Source organism: Aotus nancymaae, unplaced genomic scaffold, assembly GCF_030222135.1.
Source record: "Aotus nancymaae isolate 86718 unplaced genomic scaffold, 86718_ANA_hifiasm-v0.15.2.pri h1tg000029l, whole genome shotgun sequence".
NCBI classification, from domain to species: Eukaryota; Metazoa; Chordata; class Mammalia; order Primates; family Aotidae; genus Aotus; species Aotus nancymaae.
The window spans coordinates 24,141,146-24,155,482 of record NW_026988442.1 but is presented as its reverse complement, the minus strand read 5'-3'; the positions used below and the strand labels follow the sequence as shown (position 1 = coordinate 24,155,482).

At 39.8% G+C, this 14,337-nt stretch overlaps 1 protein-coding gene across 2 annotated transcripts in view; it reads right to left on the bottom strand.

Annotated features, from left to right (window-relative positions):
* PKIG (cAMP-dependent protein kinase inhibitor gamma) overlaps positions 1-14,337 on the bottom strand; it is an 89,037-nt gene that overhangs the window by 44,391 nt on the left and 30,309 nt on the right. The window lies entirely within an intron of this gene.

The window sequence follows — 14,337 nt, the reverse complement described above, 5'->3', positions numbered from 1 at the left end:
GTTTTGTACATGTTTCAAATTTCTGTAATATAATTTAAAAAAAAACCAGATATCTCTATAAGCATATTATTTAGCTATAGAGAGATAAATACTAGATCAAACGCCTAACAGGATCAAAAGTGTAGGCTCTTGGGAGCAGGATGGGAAGAAGGGTAAAGAAAGGGTGGGGGCAGGGAACAGACAGTTTTTATTGTTTTTACGATATTTGACCTTAAAAAAGACTAAGGAAAACTATGTGCATGTACCATTCTGACAAAAACAAAATTAATTTAAAAAAGGAAATGGGAGTGATATTATTTAGAGAAATAGAAGTAACCACCAAAAGAAATAAAAGCAGAAAAATAAAATGCCTGCCTCAGAGTGAGGGGAGTAAGCAGGACACAGACGCCTTTCTGGAATCAGAAATTTTTTAAAAAGTCATATTCATGTATTACTTGAATTTTTTAAAGGTAGCTATTATTATCAGTTAATACTATCAGTTATTAGCAGGGCTTTTTGCTAATCTCTACATCTATAAACTGAATACTTCCTCAGGTTTAGAATCCTAAATCACCCAGAGTGAATATCTCCACATTAAGTGTAATAATATCAATTATTGCCATTAAACTATTGTTTGCCATTTGTCAGTACTTTACATATGTTATTTCTAATCCTTCTAACACTCCTGCAAGGCAAGTATAGATATTCCCATTTTACAGATGAAAAGGTTAAGGCTGAGAGACATCTGCTTGAGGTCACAGTGTGGACTAGGCCTGTGAAACTCAAACATCAAGTTCTTTCCATTATCTCACTTCTCCTCTGCATTCCATTTATTCAGTATAGTCCAGAAAGTACCTTTACATAAATTTTCTCATCAACCCCAAGAAACAGGAGGGACATGACTATCTTTACTTGACAAATGAAGAAACCAAAGCTAAGAAATGTTAGGTAACTTGCCCAAGAATCCAGGCTCCTGATTTTTAATCTAGTATTCCCTTTACCATTCCTTATGTCCCCTCAACAACAAAATGTTAAATGATTCATAAGCTCCTCATGGGCATTTGACATAAGAGTCACTGTACCACTCTACACGAATGCACCCATGCAGCCAAAGCAGGAATTTTAAAAAGAGAGAGAGAGGAAGACATTTTTTTCCAAAGGAAATATAGTAATAAACCACGGAATGTCCTCAGTTGCTCTAATGACAGCATGTTGCTTGAGTCCTCAAAGGGACTCTTGAAATGTCAGCAGCCTGCCTGCCTGGCATAGAGCAGATCAGCTGCTGGCACAGGCATCCTGCAGCAGTTCTGACAACCAGTGCCACTCTACTTAGTTCTAAAGAAAGAAATGAGCCGTGCATGCTTCTGCCCTGAAAAAAGAACTTCTGTGCTTCCTAAATCTACTTCAGTCAACAGCCATGTGGCCCCAGGGCTTTTTAATAGTTGCCAGGAATCTTCTTAGATCAGTGCTACTCAACAGAGCAGAGGCATGTTTATGAAACTGTACATCAAGTTGCATAGGGGTGGGAGCCAAATGTGGGGTAACTAAAGAGGGTGAACATGTGACCCTTGATCATCTCAGGTCCAGGATAGCTGAAGGCTCTGCCCAGAAAAGAAGCAGCCCAAAATTTGGGAACAAGAGCCTTCAGCCTGGTGTGAGATGCTCCTCAGTCTGTGCTGGCATCTGAATAATGGCCAAGCAGCAGTTAGTGGAAAGAGGCTGTTTACTTGAGTTCAAACTATTTATAGCACCAGCAATCTGCACATATTTGGATGACAAATCTCTGGGCTTCAAGTAAGTGGTGCTTTGCTCCTGGACAATTTCATCAAACACATTCCCTCCCCACGCCACCCCCAGTCCCCCTCACTAACACATGTTGCCCTCAGGATGTTTTATTTAAGTTGCTGAATTTTAAAAGATTATAAAAAGAAACCACATTTTAAGAACAAGTGACTTTTAATCCATTTATTTCCATGTTTGAACTACATATTTTCTTTAAGGCTTGAATGAGAAATTAAATTATAATACATGTATATTCTATAAAAATATACGTTTGCCCCATATATGAACAAAACAGTAATTGAATGATGTCTGTAATTTAACATGAATATTGACCTGGCATGGTGCCTCACACCTGTAATCCCAGGTGTGATTACTTTGGGAGGCTGAGGTGGGTGGATCACTTGAGGTCAGGAGTTTGAGACCAGCCTGACCAACATGGTGAAACTCTGTCTCTACTAAAAATACAAAAAAATTTAGCTGGGCATGGTGGCAGGTACCTATAATCCCAGCTATTCAGGAGGCTGAGGCAGGAGAATTGTTTGAACCCGGGAGGCAAGATTGCGCCACTGCACTCTAGCCAGGGCAACAGAGCGAGACTCCATCTCAAAAAATAAACAAACAAACATGTATATTTTTGTAAAGATGCTGACGCCTACTCAAGACCTACAAAGAGAACATTTCTTACAGTACAATTAACATAAGATGATCAAAGGCTTTCAGAACAGATCCACAAACAATGTGTAACCATATACACATTACAAACAAAAGAGGTCTTATTACCTATGGATTCTGGGGAGAAGCAATGGTAGTGTACAGTGTTCACCAAAGCCCACTGCCCTCACTGCATGCCATACAGGAAAAAGGCTCAACTGTAACAAACACATGTGCAAAGCCTTCTGCACAGTTTAACTCACAGAAGGTGTTACAGTCTTGCCAATAAATTTGTTTGGAAAAACCAGTCTACCCTAAAAGCTGCCTTGTTTTTATAGCAAAAGCAATGGTGATCGCATCTTTTAACTCTCCTGACCCAGGCATTGCCTAATTCTAAAGAAGAAAATGTGCTTGTTAGTCAACATGCATGTTGGCAGCTTCCAGTCCTACAATGCAGGCAGGATGTGGTGTAGAGAAAATGGCCAGTAAAGTGAAGAGAAAGGTTTATAGTACAATGGGTGATGGTGGACAATTAACTTAGGGAAAGGAAATAGAAGAAATTCCTAAAAGGGACTTAGGTGTTTTTTTATCTTTTCCCTCTCCCAACAAAGCACATTAGAAGGTCCCTAAGACAATCTTTCAACAACCCCACTTTAACATTAGGAAAGAAGTTCTGGTGATGGTAAAGAAAAAGAGGCATGTCTATACATAGAATGTAAATTATTTAAAAATTTTTTCAGGTCACTTTGCCATTATTATTATTTTTTTCTTGAGAGACTCACTCTGTCGCCTAGGCTATAGTGCAGTGTTGCGATCTCAGCTCACTGCAACCTCCGCCTCCTAGGTTCAAGCAATTCTCCTGCCTCAGCCTCTCGAGTAGCTGGGACTACAGACTTACACCAACACGCCCGGCTAATTTTTTGTATTTTTAGTAGAGACGGGGTTTCACCATGTTGGCCAGGCTGGTCTTGAACTCCTGGCCTCAAGTGATCTGCTCACTTTGGCCTCCCAAAGTCCTGGGATTACAGGCGTGAGCCACCGTGCCTGGTCTAATGCTTGTAATGTTTGATCCCATGTTTCTATTTCTAGGAATTTTCTAATTATAAAACTATCCTTATCATGCAGACCTTAGCTGAGATGACACTTCTTCAGAAAAACTTTCCCACCCTCATTTCTTAACCATAGCTTCAGGCAAAAAATAAAAACTTTCCCAAGCCATTCAACCTAAAATAATCACCCATCTACCTACAACGTCATTTTCTGTTAAATGTCCATACTTTTTTTGTTGTTTATTCACTTCTTTACTGTCTTTCACTGCTACCTCCTCCTGTCCCACATTAAAATGTCAGTTTTGTGACATGAGGGTCCTGGTCTGTGTTGGACACTATTCTTCCTAGGTGCTGGACACTAGCCAGAGACATTGCAGCGTCATCTCATTTAATCTTCACAGCCACATGAAGTTTCTGTTATCCTTCTACTTTAGAGATAGGCAAACTGACGTACAGTTTCATTTTGGTGAATGGCCAGTAAGTGGCAGTTGAAATCTAAATACTGGTATGTATGAGGACAAAGCCCACACTCCAAACTACCTCTCTCAAGATGATACAAAAGTTTAAATAGTTTAAATGTGCACACTTTTTAAACCAAAAAATCCTAGTTGTGAAAATTTATTACATGGAGATGATCACACAAGAATACATAATTAGATACATCTTATTTATTGCATATAACTTAACATCGCAAATACTGGAGATGTTCAGGCAAGTCACCAGTTAGCCGTAAACCTCAAGTTTACTTTTTGGGAAACAGGGGCCCCCATCTCAGACACTATGAGGATTTAATGAGACAATGCAGAGCACCTGGCTTATAGTCCATGTTTTGTGGTTATTGTTATATTTATTCATTCATTCGAGATAGGGTCTTGCACTGTAACTCAGGCAGGAGTGCAGTGGTATCATCGTACCTCATTGTGACCTCAAACTCCTAGTCTCAGGTGATTCTCCCACAACTCAGCCTCTGGAATAACTGGGACTACAGGCATGCACCACCATGCCTGGCTAATTTTTTTCGTTTTTTGTAAAGTCAGAGTCTCACTATGTTGCCAGGCTGGTCTCGAACTTCCGGTCTCAAGTAATCCTGATGCCTTGGCCTCCCAAAGTGCTGGGATTACAGGCATAAGTCACTGAGCCCAGCCTACCTTTAAATCTCTAAAAGGATATACAATATACCAAATAGTTAATAGAGGATATCTCTGGACAGCAGGACTACACGGGGAGCTTCATTAACTCACTGTGTACTTCCAAGTTGTTCTACTTTTAATAAAATTCGTATTAGTCCTATATTCATAAAAAATAAAGATATTACTATTTTGAAAAAAAGAGAAGAAAATAAAACTAGAGGAGGAAACTCTTCTACAGAACAGGGATGGAAACTACTAGATCTCAAAATAAAAACGTTCCTCCTCTTTTGTTCTATGTGAGAACCAGATCTTTAATATTCATATAGGTCCTATCCTATTGTGAGGGCCTACATTCACAGTGAAGTAAAAGAGATTCTTAATAAAAATACAGGCCTAAGAATTTAAGATGGCTTCACTAACAATTTGAGATGTTAAAGCATATATACAGAAAGAAAAAAAGTTCTTCATAATCATATCTGCCTTCTAGAGAGAGAGAAGCTCCTGTCAAATGGACAGCCCTTCAGGCTATTGATATTTTTTTCGGATTCAGCAATGCAAAAAATAACAAACAAAAGCTGGGGACCAAGTGAGCCAGGCATGGTAGTTCAGACCTATAATCCCAGCACTTAGGGAAGCCAAGGCAGAAGGATCCCTTGAGGACAGGAGTTTGAGACCAGCCTGGGCAACATGGCGAGACCTCCGTCTCTACAGAAAAAACATATTTTGTTTTGTTTTTTCAATTAAAAAAGAAAATCCTGGGAGTTGCTAAGTACCTCTATAAAATAAAGAAAGAAGAAGTGGAATTCCAGGGTAAATCTGTGAGCTATGAAAGAAAGAGAAGGAGCGAGGAGCCAGGGAGGTGGCAGAAGTCTGGATTTTCTGCTGACCCCTTCTTGGGATCTCCAAATCAGAAGCAAAGTCATTAACACTTACAGATGCTTTTTGTGAATGTATCCTTTGTTCCCAAAAACCAAGGAAGGGATTAAGTTTCAATTATGGGCTGACAGGTTGAAAAAGAGGGAGGAGGAGGCAGAGATCACCAGGAGAGCATATGCCACACATTCACCCCCCCGACAAAAAATATCTACAGAATCTTCTGAAAACTTTGGACTTCCACAGGGCATGAAACAAGGGGTCATGCTGATCAGATCTAGATCTTCAAATGCTGAGATATCTGGGTCATATATAGTTTACTTATCAAGTGGGATCAAGGAACATATTGACATGTGCAAAAATAAGTGGCCTAGGTGGTTCACGCCTGTAATCCCAGCACTTTGGGAGGCTGAGGTGGGTGGATCACCTGAGGTCAGGAGTTCAAGACCAGCTTGGCAAACATGGTGAAACGCCATCTCTACTAAAATACAAAAATTAGCTGGGCGTGGTGGCAGATGCCTATAATCTCTGCTACTCGGAAAGCTGAGGCAGGAGAATTGCTTGAATCTGGGAGGTGGAGGTTGTAGTGAGCCAAGATGGCAACATTGCACTCCAGTCAGGGTGACAGAATGGGACTCCATCTCCACTCCACTGAAAAGCTTTGCATAAAATTGTGTAGTGATACGTACTTTTAGGTCACATATTCCTTTGAGAATCTAATTAAATATCCTTCTCTGCAGAAAATGCAAATGAATATAATTTCAAGGGGGTTGTAGAACTTCTGAAAGCCATCTTTGGACCCAATACAGTTCCACAGTTCAAGTTCAAGAACTCTTGCTCTAGGGAAACTGCCACTGTTGATGAACATTGCTTGTTGTACAGTGAGTATCACAAGCCACTTTGCAATTTATGCAGAAGGCCTAAGAACATTGCCAACATTCATTAATTTATAAACATTATTGGGGGCCTAATATAATAAACTTTGTTTTTGGTGTGTTTGTTTTTTTTTTTCAGAGTCTTCCTCTGTTGCCCAGGCTGGAGTGCAGTGGCACAATCTCGGTTCACTGAAACCTCCACCTCCCAGGTTCAAACAACTCTCCTGCCTCAGCCTGCTGAATAGCTGAGACTACAGGCACACATCACCACAACCAGTCATTTTTGTATTTTTAGTAGAGACAGGATTTCACCATGTTGGCCAGGCTGGTCTCAAACTCCTGACCTCAAGTGATCCAGCCTCCTTAGCCTCCCAAAGTGTTGGGATTACAGGCATAAGCCACTACACCCAGCCTAACAGATTCTGAAAGTATAAAGATTAATGTGCTCCCTGTATAAACAGGGTAATGGTTAATAGAAACAGAAAAGAGACCACAACAATATAGTGAGATGAACCAGACTAACCTTGTCCCTCAACTTCCTTTTTGGCTCCAGACTTACTAACTACAAAATAAAGTAACAGGTGAAAATGATTGACATGAATACTGAGTATAAACAAAGAAAAAAGCAACAAGGGTCTGGGAAACTGGGTACCATTTTTAAATAGCCAGTCTGCCCCTGCTATGGACTTTTGATTTCCCTCTGTATCTGCATAAAAATATCTCTAAACAACACAAAAACAAAACAGAGCTCTTTTTAACACACAGTAACCACAGAGTTTTTTTTAAAAAATGACACTTTAAGAAAAAGGAATTAACCAAAAGATTTTTCTCAAAAACTTACCTATTCCACAAAGCCCACAGCCAACACTGCTGCTTTGCATGGTTAGATTTGCAAATATTTATTGAGCTCTGAAGTAATAACAACGTCTGATACTGGCATTGCAGGGAGACTCTCACAAAGATTATCTCATTTCCTGTGCAAAATATACCTCATTACAAGTGCTTATATTCCCATTAAATAGAAGAAAAAATGGAGGCTAAGAAGGGCAAAGCCACTTGCTGGGGCTCATTTATATCTTCTAACTCCTGAAGCCAAAAATCAGAATACACACCATCTACCTTTTCCTAAGCTTGCAGGGAAGTGTCAGTAAGGACAAAAACAGAAGCTGAGGAGGGGAAGTGGAGGGGTCGGGGGACCTGGGGAAAGAGTAGAGAGAATATATTAATGTAGCACAGTCATAAGTATTGAAATTAGATGGACTTGAGGTAAAATCCTGGCTCCCCCACCAACACCCTCTTACTAGCTGTATGACCTTAGGCAAATCACTTAACCTCTTTGAGCTCTGGTTTCTCATTTGTAAAATGAAGAAAATAACATTTCATTTGAATACTGGGACAGAGGGAACAAGAGAGGGTAGAATGAAATGGAGGATACTAATTTCTTCATCTTCCACAGAGGTGAGTCAGGAGGTAAAGAGTGAGGGGATCAGGACGGCTGTTTCCAGCCAATGTAATAAATTAAATCTCCCGAGACCCTCTTCCCACAAACACCTAAAATGATGGATGCGATCACCCTTGCGATATGTCAAATGTAGGCAAGGACTGAAAAGAAAGCATGGAAAGTTTTCTGAGGTCAAATAAAAATCACAAATCCAGCAGGATAAGCAAGCATCAGAGCCTTCAAAGCATCTGCAATTCTAATAATACAAAACTACTTATCAAAATAACTGGCTAAAAAGACAAATTTTAAAATTACATGTTGGCTGGGCACAGTGGCTCAAGCCTGTAATCCTAGCACTCTAGAGGGCTGAGGCGGGTGGATCACTTGAGGTCAGGAGTTTGAGAGCAGCCTGACCAACATGGTGAAACCCCATCTCTACTAAAAACAGAAAATTAGACAGGTGTGATGGCACATGCCTGTAATCCCAACTACATAGGAGGCTGAGGCAGGAGAATCTCTTGAATCCGGGAGGCACAAGTTGCAGTGAGCTGAGATCACACCACTGCACTTCAGCCTGGGCAACAAGAATAAAACTCCATCTTAAAAATAAAATAATAAAAACTACATGTTTATGTATATTTTATTTACAGTTTTGGAGGTAACCACAATTATGAAAAACAGCTAAGGTAAAAAACAAACAGCGGCTGGGCGCAGTGGCTCACACCTGTAATCCCAGCACTTTGGGAGGCTGAAGCAGGTGGATCACCTGAGGTCGGGAGTTCGAGACCGGCCTGACTAACATGGAGAAACCCTGTCTCTACTTAAAATACAAAATTAGCTGGGTGTGGTGGCTGTAATCCCAGCTACTTGGGAGGCTGAGGCAGGAGAATCGTTTGAATTCGGGGGGCAGAGGCTGCAGTGAGCCGAGATTGTGCCATTGCACTCCAGTCTGGGCATCAAGAGCAAAACTCCGTGTCAAAAAAAAAAAAAAAAAAAAAAAAAAACAGCTTTCAGAAGGCCTGGCTAGAGCGAGTCAGGATTTTTTTTTTTACTTTAATCGTTATATCTTCTGTTCTATCTGAATGTTTACTTCTGTGTCTATGTATTACTTTTATAATTTTTGTTAAATCGGCAAAAGAAGGCAGATTGGTGGAATTGTGTGATCACCAATAATAATAATGAACTGGTGACAAATATTATTTGTGATTTATTACTGGTGATAAATATTATTTATCACCAATAAATAATAATGAACTGATTAATGTAAATATAAATTTCAGGAAAAAGAAAATTTAGTCTTACCTTGACATGTGTCTTATCAAAGATTTCTTTTTAATGATACTTCTCAGTGTTGTAGAGATATGGGAAAATGTAGGCGAAAATGGAAAATGGTACAACATTCCTAAAGGGCAATTTGACAATACATATTAAAATCCTTAAAAATATAGGGGGTATATGGGACCTCTCTGTACTTGCTGCACAGCTTCACCGGGAACCTAAAACTGGTCTAAAAAATAAAGTTTCTTAATTAAAAAATGTAAATGCTCTCTGACCCACTTATTTCATGTCTAAGAATTTATCCAAAAGAAACCACTATAGAGGTGTATGCAAAGACTTGACTTAAAGTTGTTCACTTCAGCACTGTTCGGAATACTGTAAAACTGAATATCCCGAAAGTTCACAATTCGGGAGTAGTTAAATAAACTTCAGTAAATCTACAGAATGGAATATTATACAGTCACAATAAGCGATATTATTGAAGAGTATCTGATGACATTAAAAAATAGTCTCACTTTAATGTAAAGGTAAGCCCCTATATATAGAAGGGGCTCATGTTTGTAAAACGGAAAGTAGAAAAAAATGGAAGAAACTATTTTTTTTTTTTTTTTTTTTTGAGACGGAGTTTCGCTCTTGATACCCAGGCTGGAGCGCAATGGCGCGATCTCGGCTCACCGCAATCTCCGCCTCCTGGGTTCAGGCAATTCTCCTGCCTCAGCCTCCTGAGTAGCTGGGATTACAGGCACGCGCCACCGTGCCCAGCTAATTTTTTGTATTAGTAGAGACGGGGTTTCACCATGTTGACCAGGATGGTCTCGATCTCTTGACCTCGTGATCCACCCGCCTCGGCCTCCCAAAGTGCTGGGATTACAGGCTTGAGCCACCGCGCCCGGCCGGAAGAAACTATTAATCAGTAGTATCTCAGGATGATAACACTGCAGGTAATTTTTATTTTCTTATTGGTATTTTAAATTTTTTTATAAAATGGTATTTTATAATAAAATATAGCATTACTTCTACACAAAGAAAAAAATATAAGAAGTTATTTTTAATAATAACTTGGACAATACATACCAAGTGCTAAAAAAAAAAGGGCACACACTGACTTATAAATGAGAGAGACGTTTATATCAGTTATTTATTTATTTACTGTTTAGTTTTGAGACAGGGTCTTACTCTGTCACCCAGGCTGGAGTGCAGTGGCATGATCATGGCGCAGCCTTGACCTCCCGGACTCAGGCGATCCTCCCACTTCAGCTTCCTGAATAGCTCGGACTATAGGCATGCGCCACCATGCCCAGCTCATTTTTGTATTTTTTTTTTTTGTAGAGATGGGGGTTCACCATGTTGCCCAGGCTGGTCTCAAACACCTGGGCTCAAGCGATCTGCCTGCCTTAGCATCCCAAAGTGCTGGGATTACAGGCAGAGTTATTTATAATAGTGAAATAGAAACAATCAAAATATCAAATACATTGTCTGGCCATTAAAAGCGTGAAGAGAGGCATAAGCCACACTCTGTCAGTCGAGAACAGTCTCCCAGTCTCTAGGGGCCTGCTCCTGTCCTTACTCCCAGGCCTGGCCCAGGAGTGCTGCCCAGCCTGTGCCTGGCACTGGAAGGTGCAAGAGAAACACATGCTGGACAATAACCTCCATGAGGAGTAGCTAGAGAAGCTGTTGAATGTGCACTGAAAAGGGGAAGAAATGAGCTCTAACCTTTGTTCAGGTACCTCAGCCATGAGTTAAGCCACTGATGACATGAATAAGAATATAAAGAAAAGAAGAGGGAAAGGAGCAAAGTAGATAGCAGAAGAAAAGAAAAATAAAATAGGAGAAGAAAAATGAGGATTTTTAGAACAGTAAGATGAAGATGAAGCAGAATTCCAAAAGATGGAAATGCCCTGAGCAGCCTCTGAGCTCCTGAGCCAGGAGAGCCCTCCTTCAAGAAGCTTTGCTGAGACAATCGCAGACTGAGTTCTTAACGGAGCTGATCTTGCAGCATATCTGGCAGCCAGACCCTAGGGGCACAGGTGCTCAGCAATAGCAGCAATAGGGTTTTCTCCAGGGAAGTCTCATGGTGTAGTTAGATGGTTTTCCCCAGTCTGCATTTTATTTGCTGCTTGATTCCCATCTAGGTGACACTAGGATCTGTTTTCTGACCCTCTATAAGATTCTATAAGATCCCTAAATTTTTCTTAAGCAATGCTTTTCTGCTTAAACCAGCTGGAGTAGACACTTTGTTAGTAGTACCTGAGAACCCTGACAGATTTGAGTAATAGAAATCAGAAGGGAATGCAGACAAAACTCCTAAGGAAATGAAAGAGATCTTGGATAACTCATGAATGGAACATGCCTATTCCTGTACCTGTGGATTACAACTGATTTGTGGATCATGAAATCAATTTAGTAGACTGGGACTAGCATATTTTTGTTTTTATTTTTATTATTTATTTATTTTGAGACAGTCTTGTTCTGTCGCCCAGGCTGCAGTGCAGTAGCATGATCTCGGCTTACTGCAACCTCTGCCTCCTGGGTTCAAGCAATTGAACCTCAGCCTCCTGAGTAGCTGGGATACAAAGCATCCACCACCATGTCCAGCCACTTTTTGTATTTTTGATAGAGATGGGGTTTCACCATGTTGGCCAGGCTAGTCTCAAACCCCTGGACTTAAGTGATCCTTCTACCTCAGCCTCCCAAAGTGAGCTACCATGAGGCACGAGTTACCATGCCTGGCCAGGACTAGCATATTTTTTACAACATGAAACAGTATAGAATAGAATGAAAAGAAGAAAACGTTTCATTGACATATAATATATGATATGCACACGTGAATCATAATATAAACTGTGCATCTTATTTTCAAAGTCAAAAAGTTTGAAAGAAACTGATTTATCTCACCTGCTGAACTCAAGAGGCAGGGAGAATTTACTAAGCATTAAAACTGGGGTTGGCAAACTTTTTCTGCTTTTTCTGTAAATGGATAGACAGTAAACACTTAAGGCTTTGCGGCCTCTGTTGCAACTACTCAACTCTGCCACTATAGTGCAAAAGCAGCCACACACAATGTGTAAACAAAATGAACTTAGCTGTATTCCAATAAAGCTTTATTCACAAAAACAAGTGGTGGGCTGGATTTTGCCTGCACGCCATAGTTTGCCAATCTCTGTCTTGGAGAATGAGATGCCAGTAGTTAGCGGCATACAATGTAGGAAGAGCTTTTAAAATAATCACCTATGATTGCCTGAGGTAAAGTCCATATTAAAGTTAAGGCTATTTCAAACTCAGTAGCAGCTGCTATAGACCAATGAAGGGCGTTAAGGATATAAAGATTATGAATGGGCTAACTGCAGTAGAAAACATAAAGAAAATTACAAGCCCATGTTCTAGGACTGTTATGGGACAGTTGCTGATGTCCAGTATCTGATGTTACCTGTGCTGGTAAAGGCAGCAGTGGTGTTTTCTCTAGATGAGTCACCCTTAGTGGGGTTGGCCATTTTTCATGAAAACATTGTCCGTGATTGCTTCACTTCCATCTGTGTAACATCCAAATGCAGATGTTAAACTACCTTTCTGCTTAAACCAACTACAGTGAATTTTGTTGTTTGCTACTAAGAATACTGACCAACACATGCCCCCAATAACACTTCTATTATAGTTCCCAGCACAGCACACTGTAACTACTTGTTATATTCTATCTCCCTTAGTAGATGGAAAATTTTGTCTTTTATTCAACTTTATAGTCTGAGCACCTTGCAGAAGGCCTGACAAACAGAAGGAACTTAATAAATGAGCATAAGTAGACATTAGAAAAAAACCCACAAACACATGAAAGCTATTGCTTTAGTTAGAATGGTGAGATAGGTAATTTTTAAATGATGCTTTAAAACATTTTCATAAGCGCCCACGTCAAAGTTGGTATTATTCATCCAAGGCCAAGTAGCATAGTAGTATTCGTATCAAGGTCAATATGTCCTATTGAAGAAAAAGAACTGTGGATTTTCTTTATTTCCACTAATGATTTTTACTGGTTGTTCAAAGGACTTATCCTAGACTAAGCCTCAAAGGTCTGAGAGGTTTATACACATCTGAAACAATGACAGGAATATGAAATCATGATCATGAAGGTTTGTTTCCTCCTATATTCACAGCCTATCTTATAATATAATAAATGAATGAAGTGTTATAGAAAGTTATAGAAAGACCACTGCCAGAGGGGTACTTGGGATCAAACAAACAAAATCAGAAAGGAGAGTCCTCCAAAACTGATCCCAGAAATAACGGCTAAAGCCGGGCATGATGATGCACATCTGTAGTCCCAGCTACTCAAGAGGCTGAGGCAGGAGGATGGCTTGAGCCCAGGAGCTCCAACAAGACCCCATCTCTGAAAATAATAATAATGGCTAGAATTCACAATAACTCACACTATATCACAATTAGAGAGAGCTTATAAATAAAATGAAGCTGTGTCCTTTCATGACATCAGAAAAAAAAACCACTTTAAAATAGAACAAAAATGAGACCATGAGGCCAGTGATACCACGGTAGCAGAAAGTGTTAGGAAATGAAAAGGAATAGTGAAAAAGGATTCAGTTTAAAACTATTTTTCCCACTTGCTGTAGAGAAGAGGCGGCTTTGACTTCAGATGCTCATTCCAACTCCTTTGGGCAAAAGAGAGTAATTCCTCACAATCCCACACCCTAAGAGATGATCAAGATACTTTACCAGAGCACCATTCTCCACAGCCAAAATTAATCTCTCTGGCTGAGAAAAGTGAGGTTAATAAGTAGTCTTATACCTCATCCCCCAAAATAGCTCCTGGTAGATCCACAAATCTAAATGCAAAAACATGAAACCATACAAGCACTGGAAAAATACATGGCACACATTTTATGAACTCACAATGGAGAAGGTATTTCTAAGTACTATGATATAAAATCATTAAAGAAAATTATCAAAGTCATTAAAGAAAATACTAATAAATTTGACTATATATAAATAAAAATATTCTGCATGGCAAAAAGCATGATTAGCAAAATAAAAATCAAAAGTCAAATAGCAGAATTTGTATTTCCTATCAATAAACAGCTTATTTCCTTAATCTGCAAAGAGCTTTTAGAAAATGGTAAAACAGCTTATTTCCTTAATCTGCAAAGAGCTTTTAGAAAATGGTAAGACAGATGGCCAAGTGCTGACGTCTCTAATCCCAGCACTTTGGGAGGACGAGGTGGAAGGATCGTGTGAACCCAGGAGTTTTAGACCAGCCTGGGCAACACAGTAACACC